Genomic DNA, 11,225 nt, shown 5'->3' with positions numbered 1-11,225 from the left:
ATATTATCTACTGTTTTGGACTATATTGGGCTTTATTTTCCACTTTTATATTATTTTTGGGACTAACCTATTAATCGGAGGCCCAGCCCAGAATTGCTGTTTTTTTTGCCTATTTTAGTATTTCGGAGAAACAAAATATCAAACGGAGTCCAAACGGAATAAAACCTTCGGGAACGTGATTTTCTCACCGAACGTGATCCAGGAGACAAGGACCCTACTCCAAGGAGTCAAAGAGGCGGTCACGAGGGTGGGGGGCGCACCCCCTGCCTCGTGGGCCCCTCGGTGCTCCACCGACGTACTCCTTCCTCCTATATATACCTATGTACCCCCAAACGATCAGAACAGGAGCCAAAACCTAATTCCACCGCTGCAACTTTCTGTATCCACGAGATCCCATCTTGGGGCCTGTTCCGGAGCTCCGCCGGAGAGGGCCGTCATCACGGAGGGCTTCTACATCATCATAGCCTCTCCGATGAAGTGTGATTGGTTTACCTCAAACCTTTGGGTCCATAGTTAGTAGCTAGATGGCTTCTTCTCTCTTTTTGGATCTCAATACAAAGTTCTCCCCGTCTCTTGTGGAGATCTATTCGATGTAATCTTCTTTTTGCGGTGTGTTTGTTGAGACCGATGAATTGTGGGTTTATGATCAAGTCTATCTATGAATAATATTTGAATCTTCTCTAAATTCTTTTATGTATGATTGGTTATCTTTGCAAGTCTCTTCGAATTATCCGTTTGGTTTGGCCAACTAGATTGGTAGTTCTTGCCATGGGAGAAGTGCTTAGCTTTGGGTTCGATCTTGCGGTGTCCTTTCCCAGTGACAGAAGGGGCAGCAAGGCACGTATTTCATCGTTGCCATCGAGGATAACAAGATGGGGTTTATTTCATATTGCATGAATTCATCTCTCTACATCATGTCATGTTGCTTAAGGCGTTACTCTGTTTTTAACTTAATACTCTAGATGCATGCTAGATAGCGGTCGATGAGTGGAGTAATAGTAGTAGATGCAGAATCGTTTCGGTCTACTTGTCACGGACGTGATGCCTATATACATGATCATGCCTATATATTCTCATAACTATGCTCAATTCTGTCAATTGCTCAACAGTAATTTGTTCACCCACCGTCGAATACTTATGCTCTTGAGAGAAGCCACTAGTGAAACCTATGGCCCCGGGGTCTATTCTCATCATATCAATCTCCATCACTTTAATCTTGCTTTGCTTTTTTACTTTGCCTTTACTTTTTACTTTGCATCTTTATACCAAAAATACCAAAAATATTATATCTATCAGATCTCACTCTCGTAAGTGACCGTGAAGGGATTGGCAACCCCAAATCGCGTTGGTTGCGAGTTGCTATCATTTTGTGCAGGTACGAGGGACTTGAGCGTGGCCTCCTACTGGATTGATACCTTGGTTCTCAAAAACCGAGGGAAATACTTATGCTACTCTGCTGCATCATCCCTTCCTCTTCGGGGAAATCCAACGCAAGCTCAAGAGGTAGCAGTGAGTAGAGGGATGGCTAGGCCAGCGATGGGAGTACGGTGGGGCGGTGAGGCCTGCGCGGCAGCACAGCCGGCCGCGGGGAGGAGGGAGCAGGCAGTCCAGCCTGCACTTGTTTGAGCGGCTGGAGCAGGAAGAGCAGAGATTGAAGAACCACGACGGCCGTTGGATGGACCCAACAATCACTACTTGTGCGTCAACCTTTTTTTAGGAAAGCCTCAAATCTGTGGAAAACAGCATACATCCCATCTGCCATTATTTCTAATAATTTTCAGCCCATTTGCTAATTCTTAAGGTTTTTTTGGAGCCCATATTCTTTTTGTTAGCATTACAACCCAAATTGAGGCCACGATTAAAAAATTATATGAAATTTTGCATATTTCGGTGCGGTCCGAACTATTTTTAATCCCGAAATTTTGACTCACATTCAAACTGATTTAAAAAATAGATGTATATCAATATAAAATCCAACAAATTCTCCATGCATAAAAATTAATGTAATTTAAAATCTTGAAATGAAAAAAAAGATATTTAAAACTAATTGCCGGTTTGATGTGTTTAAAAAATGTACAGCCCATTTCTCATTACTGATGGGCCATTTTCTCGGCCAGCCGAATGAAAGCTCTCCTCATCTTGAAAGATTTGCAGCCCAACAGGCCTGACAAAGCGACTTACTTGGCAAATCACAAAAAAACTAGGTTGTGGCCGTGGACCCAGCTGTCAGTGTGTCCATGTACAGTACTCTTCTGATGGAAGTCGTTCCTTGACCACGTTGACCATGCCGCGCGGAGAGCACCACGGCGGTGGACGACGGCGAGGCCTAGGAAGGGGACGACGCGGAGCCGAGGAAGACACGGCAGTGGAAGCCCGCGCGGAGAGGAGTACGAGGGTTCACTAGTTTGGCTGCGGTGTGAGGCTGCCGTCGCCGCAGGGCCTGGCCAGCGGTGGGAATAATAGGGGGCGGTGAGGCCTCCGCGGCAGCACAACCGACCACGGGAGGCAGGAGCATGTGACACGACCGTCGCTGCTTTGGGCGGCTGGAGCAAGAAGACCAGAGGTTGAAGAAGCACTACGGCCGTTGGATGGACATCGTACGGTCACTGGAGCTAGAATCATTCATATTGACTAAGTTGACAAAGCCCTCCGTCCCCGTCAACTTTGTTGGCCCACAAGTCATCCTCCCACTATGGTGGGTCCCAACTAGCAGGGGGGTATTCATTTTTTTGTGCGTAATAAGGAGGCACTTCCTTGCGTGCGAAGATATAGCTGGTGGGTCCGACATGTCAGCGGGGGGAACATTTTTTTCGCGAAATACGGAGGCCCTTCCGGTGGATCCCAGCTGTCAGGTGGAGGAATCATTATTTTGCGCGTACAGTCCACGACCGATGGATGTCATTCGTTGACCAAGTTGACCAGGCCGCGCCGAGAGCACCATGGCGGTGGACGACGGCGAGGCCTAGGAAGGGAACGACACGGAGCCGGGGAAGACTCGGCAATGGTTGCCCACGCGATGGGGAGTACGAGGGTTTACTGGTCCGGCTGCCATCGCCGGAAAATAACAGGAGGTGTGGGTGAGTAGAGGAATGGCCTGGCTAGCAATGAAGTAGGGTGGGGCAGTGCGGCCTGTGCGGCAGCACAGCCGGCCACGGGAGGCGGGAGCAAGCAGTCCCACCAGAGCTGGTTTGGGCGGCTGGAGCAAGATCAGATATTGAAGAAGCAGCACGGCCGTTGGATTAACATCCAACGGTCACTGCTGCTAGAATCGTTTGTGGACTAAGTTGACAAAGCCAAAGTACACGTCAACCTAGTAAACCCACAAGTCAGCCTCCAAATCTGTCCCAAATAGCATACAGCCCGAAATTTCTAGCCAGATTCAAATTAATTTTAAATCTAAATATACCTTAATTTAAATTCAATGAAATTTTACCCGCACAAAAACAATGAAATTTAAAATATCAAAATCCGAAAGAAAACAGTATTTTGGAACTAATTGTCTGTTTGTTGTATTTTTTCATTTTACAACCCATTTATTATTACTTATAGCCCATTTCTTATTACTTATAGCCTATTTTCTGGGCAAAATGCATACCTCCTTGTCTTGAAAGATTTCCGGCCCAGCAGGGCGTAGAAAAGCAAGTAGGCCTACGTTGGTTATTCTGCAAAAAACAAAATAGCTGGCTAGCAATTTTCAGAAAGGAAAAAAAATAAACTGGGTTGGTCATGTGCTAAATATATGAAATAAAAGCCTGGGCTAGACGGGCCACGGGACCCGCACAACCCAGTTGATACCCTTCTCTGTCCCGAAAAAACAAAATTACTACGCGCGCTGCTGGGTCCCTACTGTCATCCTCACCATGTACAATCATCTCCTTATTCCTCTCGGTTGTTGACCATGTTGACAACACCGGAGGGCGGCGCCGTGGCGAGTGAACCAAGGAGGAGGACGATGGTGAGGCCTCGGACGGGAACGAACAGGAGTCGGGGCAGATCACAGCCAGCCATGGGAGGCGGGAGCAGGCGGTCCCGCCGGCGCTGGTTTGGCTTTGGCAGCTCGAGGAAGAAGAGATTGAAGAAACGCGACAGACGTTGAATGTCAATCCAACGGTCAAGGTTGGCACAATCGTTTGTTGACTAAGCGGACACCAAGTAGCATACTTTTTTATATATAGGAAGAAAACTGCGAGGAAAATGCGTTCGTATGCCGTCCTCCTCACAGGGAACGTTCGCCACATAAGTGACTAGCACCCTTGGTTTTCAACCGAGAGGTCTTGGGTTCGAGTCCCAGGAACTCTCAATTTTGTCCTCCTTCCTTCCTCGCAAAAAAGGGAAAGAAAATCAAAGACTTGGGAAGGCGTACAGAACAAGCTAGTGTACCAGTAATGAGACGTTGCTGAGTTTTAGAAAAAAGAAAGACGTGCTCCTGTAGCTGGTTCGAATCCAAACCTAGACTATGACTATATATGGTGCTATGCTACTCTGCAAGTAATGAAGCTGACATATCCAACGTTCGCTTCTCCTCTTCTCTACTTACTCTGCCTAGCATCAGAAGCTCTGGCCGCAGCAACCATGTCCGCTGGCTGCTCGTCCACCTGCTCTTCAGCAGGCAACAACCAGATATGCACCAAGTCGCAACCCGTACCATCGCCCGTGGGTCTCATCACACTCTCGCCGGCACGCGCACCGCAGCCGATTGCTCATCGCAACCCGCTGCCGTTGGTGTGGTGCCACTGCTGCAAATCACGCAGAGTCATCTGTCGCGTCTCAACCACAATCCGCAACCCTGGCCGAGTCTTCTACAAATGCCCGAATCATGGGGTAATAATATGTTTAAGTGTTGTTCTGCTGCTTTCAGTTGCTGATTTTTTTAATAGTTTGGTTGATAATCTACCAATTTGATTCGTGCAGAAAAGGAAAGATTCGTGTGATTTGTATTTCTGGGAAGTTGCTGATGTGGGGGAATGCAACTACGCTGATTATTTGGTTAGTCGAGGAATCCCAATACCAGCAGGTTGGGGTGTTGGACAAGTAACTAAAGGAACGACAGAAGAGGAAGATGCAGAGCAGAAGCTTAAAGATGCAGTTCCTCTGATCATGGCCAAGCAACAGCTGCTGAACGGCCTTGACAACAATGAGGAGATGAAAGAGCTTGTGAAGATAATGGGCAAAATCAATGTGCTCTGTAGGATGATTGTCTCTTTATTTGCAGTGTATGTAGCACTCGTGATGTATTTAGTGGCTACGACATGAGCACTTTGCTAAAACTAGTAATGAATGAAACCTGTGTAGCAGGCTGGGCGTAGTGTTGTGAACATCTAATGATTTTTATTAACGGAAATCAGGGGGTATCCCCTTTTGCTCATATAAATAAATAAATAGCAGAGGCCCTGTCGGGTCAGCTTTGTTCTCATTCGAAGACGTCGAGCAATTTGCAGTCCAACAGCAAACTATGTCATCAAATTCAAGTTTGACAGCCAAATATGAGTACAACTAAACAATAATGTCATCATGTTTTAGTTGCCATACAATCACCAAACACAAATCAGCATACATAACAAGTGATGTTCTCACAGCAAAATACTAAACAACATGTTCATCAGGTTTCAGTTGTCATAGCAAACACAATTTCACATAGTAGATAAAAAAACATCTTCTGACAGGCAAATACGACAAAAGCAATGTAATCATCATCCGCAGCAGCAGCGTCAACATCTTCGCCATGTGTATCAGTCTGAATCATAATTCCCCGAACGTTGGCTTCTTCTTGATCAACTCTTGTATGTCCACAGCACGACAGGCAATCTTTTCACCGGCGTCATTGACGTGATGGTTCTCAAAGATATTAGGAACATCTGTGTTATCTTGTACATCAGGAGCAATGTAAGCATCATCTTGTTGTGCAACTTCATTAAACGAATTCCTCTGCTCAAACCTTTGCAATACTCTCCAGTCATCGCTACGTGCAAATGTGTCTTCCAAGAAAAATATCTATGTTGGTTGATTTGCCAAAATAAAAGGCTCGTTGGTCTAGTACGCCGCCTTGACCTTGATGGATTTGAAATAATCATCAGCTCTGGGTTTTGCGATCCTGGAAAACAGGTTATACCAACGACAACACAACAGAACCACACATCGATGATCCTCGAAACTGGAGATATACTGCAACTGAATAATGTCTGTTATGTTAGCATACATTTCAATTTTCTCTTTGTCATACGTATCCGTGCTCATGATGGCACTGTTTTGTGTCTTTCTGCCTTCGTCTCGTGCAAGGGTGTTGTAGCGCACATCTCCAACAACGCAAGATTCATAATGTCTTACCCGAGTATCAGGACCCATTGCTAGTGAGTAAAGGGCATCATCAACTGCCGACCCATCCTCCCACATCTTCTTAACCTATGGTTAGAAAATAGACAAGCTGATCATCTTATGTACTCAACATATTAAAAAAACTGACAGTGCACTTCAAAAGCTTACATGGTTCTTGAACCATTTCGCAAATCCTGCCATAACCAATTTGTCAATGTTTCTTGGATTTTGCGGCAGTAACTCCTCTTTGTAGATGCTGCACAACATAGTGATCGCGTCAAACATCTAAATATATAAGAATGTGTTGCAAGTTTAGTAGATTACGATGTATAAGCTGCAGTACTGCACTTACTTGATATAAGGTAGTATCTCAGGACAGTTATTCAACAGATACCAAACCATTTTGTCCAAATCTTTAGGTTTGTCCTCTTGTCGACTCTTCCCTGTAACTCGAACAAAATAATTGAAAACATTGAGACCGCGATTGTCTTCACCACCTCTTTGCTAAGCTGATCAGCTATTTCAATGTATTTTGAGCAGAATGTCAATGCTTCTGTGGCAATGTAGGCCTCTGCAATGGAACCCTCGGGTCTAGCTCTGTTCCTAACATAGCCCTTGAAAGTGCCTAGCCGCCTTTCAATAGGGTACATCCAGCCATACTGTACTGGACCTCTAAGTAGTCCCTCATCAGGTAGATGAACAGCCAAATGCACCATCACATCAAAGAAGGCTGGAGGATATATCTTCTCAAGGTCGCATAGGATAGTTGGTATCTTTTCTCTAAGACGCTCCAAAGCATCCATCCTGATATTCCTACTGCAGAGTTCCCTGAAGAATTGTCCCAACTCTGCAACTGCTCTGTATAAGTCAGGGCGGCCCAATCCTCTAAGGATAACAGGTAAAACCCTTTGAAGTAGAACGTGGCAGTCATGAGTTTTCAACCCTTGTACCTTGTTTCCATCTGCACTGACTCTCCTTTCAGGGTTGGAAGCAAATCCATGTGGGAATCTCACACGTGACAGGACCTCACAGAATTCTTTTCTTTTTACCTTGTCCAAGACGTACACAACTGGTGCCATATCCCGTGGTTTACCTTCATCTTGCACCTGCAAATCCTTTCTGATACCCAGGTGTGTCAAATCAATCCTAGATTTTAAGGTATCTTTCGTCTTGCCTTCAATATTAAGAAGTGTGATGATAATACTGTCACATATATTTTTCTCGATGTGCATCACATCAAGATTATGCCTCAGATCCAAATCTTTCCAATACTCCAAGTCCCACAAAGTGGACCTGCGGGTAAACAATAATCTCTCTTCTACCTTGCCACACTTCCTTTTCCCGCTACCATTACCAGGATGGTTTCCTAGTTAATATGCCCGACCTTCTCTAATTCCACTTGCAACTCATCGGCGTGAGCCTCTTTGGCGCATCACGGTTTTCATGCTTTACATTGAACACATGTCTTCGGTATTTTCTAGGATGCGGCTTGTCCTTGGCAAGGAAACGACGGTGTCCAATGTAACAGATCTTGCTAAGTATTGCGTATGACAGCGGATTCCTGTCACAGTGAACACATGCATTGTAACCATGTGTCGTTCGCCTGACATAGTGTCCAAAGCCGGATAATCATGGATGCACCAAATTATAACAGCACGCAGAAAGAAATCAGCTGGTGGGCTGCTATATAGGTCTCGAGTGAGAACACCCTTCCATAGCTGTTGAAGTTCCTCCACAAGAGGCTCCATGAACAAATCAAAATCCTTTCCAGGACTTTTTGGACCTGGGATGAGCAAGACCATCATGTAGTTTGATTCTTTGGTGCAGACATTTGGAGGCATGTTGTAAGGGATAACAAGCACTGGCCACATGCTATATGTGGCGCTCTGGTGGCCAAATGGGTTAAATCCATCTGAAGCTAAGCCAAGTCTAATGTTTCTTGGGTCAGCAGCAAACTCTTTGTGTTTATCATTGAAGCTTTTCCACTCACTACCATGAGATGGATGTCTCATTACATTCTGATCTTTGTACTCCTGTTTCCTAGAATGCCACAGTACATCCTCTCTTGTTTCAGCATCATGAAACAACCTCTGCAATCTTGGTGTAATTGGAAAATGTCTCAGAACATTATGAGGAATCCTCTTCACAACATCACCATCTTTCCATCTTGATGATTTAAACTTCGGGCATTCACTTAAGTTGGCATAATCCTTCCGGAACAGAACACAATTATTCTTACAAACATGGATCATATCATATCCAATTCCAACTGTACGAAGGAAATTCTTCATTTTACTGTAGGTGTGTGGCAGCTCAGACGCATATGGGAAAGATTCGCGGAAAGCAGCCAACATCGCATCGAATGATTTGTTGGTCATCTACTCAGATGTCTTCACCTGAAGAAAGGTGACCATAGCTGAGAATACTGACAGCTTATTTCCTGGGGTGATAGCAACGTTGCATTGTTCCAACATGCGGGCCCACCGTTTTTCTTCTACAGGTGAAAGTTCACGGAATGCACGACCATTTCGTAGCATTGTTTCAATGTTGGTCAAACTCACTGGCTTCGCCACCACCACCTCCTCCTCCTCTTCCACCTGAGCATCAGGCAGATCAAGATGGCGATCTGCTGCTTCCACGTAGTCAATAACATTGACGTTCACAGCTTAACCATGATGAACCCACCTAGTATATGTGACCGACATCCCATACAAGTGTAGATGATTTTGCACAGTTGACTGGGGTCTTGTAACTGAATTCATACAACTGCTACACGGGCAGAGCACATCTGATTTCGGACCACCGTATTCAGCTCTGATAAAGTTCATGAAGTTTTCAACCCCCTCGACATATGCAACAGAGAATCTTCGAGCAGAAGTTATCCAAGTCCTGTCCATCTGTTAGACATACAAATTAGTTCTTCTACTAGATATTACAGGAAAAACATATATGCTTTTTTATGAAGTCCAGAAAAAATATCTAGGTCGATGTCTAAAGCTATGGCAAGATATTTGGACGAGCAGATCTAAGTAACGAAATATATGTAAAGCTAATTCAGCAAACAGATTTGAGTGCCAAATTATGGCAGGTTGTTTCAGCAGTCAATGAGGCCGAGCACACAACCATCGAACTATCGAAGGCCATCGCAGCAACAAAGATCGAGTATAAAACGGTGTAGAGCTATTTCAGCTAACAGATTGGCTACTAGACCATGGCAATCTACGTCACAATAAATATATGGCAGGATATTTTAACAACTAATCAGCCTTGGCATGCCATCTCAGCTAAGCAGATTGAGTGCAGAACAGGGCAAGGAAGCTTCTTAAGCAGAGCATATTGACAATAAACTACTTCGGCAAACAGTGAGATTAACAGCGTCTATCAGCTAACATTCAGCGCTACACCGACATGAACGGGGCCTCAGTCTAGAATGCGCGTACCGTGGGAGAAGCCGACTGCCATGCGTCTCCACACGAATGTCGCCAGCGGTGGCGGCGCTGACCACCGTGCGCCTCCACAAGAACGTAGCCAGAGGTGGCGGCGCGGCTAGAGGATGACAGTCTATGAGAGCGTACTGTGGGAGCGAGAGGATCGCCGAACCGCGGTGCCGACGTATCGGCGCGGCGGGGAGGGCGGCTTTGGCGGAGCGAATGGAGTGGAGGGGGACAAGGGGGAGGGGGGTTTGGGGAATATTATTGGCTAGTTGGCCGAAGGGCGGTTGAATCGGATTTGGGGGGAATTTTGGGTGTGTGTGGGGGGGGGGGGGAGGATTTTCGCACGGTGGGCGGGGGGAGTTTGGCGCATGGTCGATTTCTCCAAGTGTAGTCCCACGTGTCAGTGAAGAGGCAAGCCGAAGCGCGTTCCGTTTGCGTGAGCCGTGTGCAGGACCGAACATGTGTGGGGTGCAATGCGACCGTGACAGGAGTGCTGTGAGTGTACCACATTTTTTCCTTTTAAACTAGGTGCTTCACCCCCTCAAAAAAAATCTGTTGCTTCGCACGATCCATTGATACTACTACTAGTAATCCGGTAATCCCGAGTAAAACCGCGTGGCCGGGTCTTTTCCCGCGCGATATGCAGGGAGGTTGGCTTAGTTGGGTTTTTTAGGACGAGTAATGCTACACCTACATAATCCCAGTTACGTAATTAACGTAATGTGAAACGTGTGAGATGTTGATTGTAGATTGGGGGGAGGGAGGGGCCCACTACCATGAAAATCAGGGGAGGAGAGAGAGAGGCAATTTACGTTAACCCTTTCGTAGGTTCCCGTAGATGTAGAAAGATGTGTCTGATCATGCAATATAGGCCGTCCGATCTATATCTAACGGATAGGAAGGAAACTATCACTACAAGAAATATGTCAACTTATGACCACCACTATTGGTCACTGAATGGTCATAGTTTTCCTTTTGTGACCAAAAACAGATGGTCAAAAGCTGGCCGTCGTAAACTGAAATTAACGACCTTCTCTGTGAGAAGGTCATAGACGTTTACGACCAAAACAGAAGATCGTTGAACCCATGACCTTTTGTTTTGGTCACTGGCTATCTGCCCAGGCCACGTCGGATCCGACGTGGCAATCTGACGTGGCACAATTGCGACCAACTGAAAAGGTCAAAAATTAGAATCGGCCCGGTCCATTCCGGTGCTTTAGATGGGCCGAGCCCATTAATTCAGCCTTTTTAATATATATATATATATATATATATATTGTTAATTTTCGCTAGGTACATGGGCCTGGCCCAACAATTTGGCCTTTTTTTGTTTTCTGAGCTTCTTCCATTTTTCTGGGCCTCGGCCTTTCTGCGGTCCATTTAATATTTTAAATTTTTTAAGATGTTTTTCCTTTCATTTTTTTGTCCAATATTGTTTGGGCTAAGGCCTCTTCTAGCCCATCAATATTTTCAGCCCAC

The sequence above is a fragment of the Triticum aestivum genome, chromosome 2A, assembly GCF_018294505.1.
Source record: "Triticum aestivum cultivar Chinese Spring chromosome 2A, IWGSC CS RefSeq v2.1, whole genome shotgun sequence".
NCBI lineage: Eukaryota > Viridiplantae > Streptophyta > Magnoliopsida > Poales > Poaceae > Triticum > Triticum aestivum.
The sequence above is the reverse complement of the archived record's forward strand: the minus strand, read 5'-3'. Positions refer to the sequence as shown.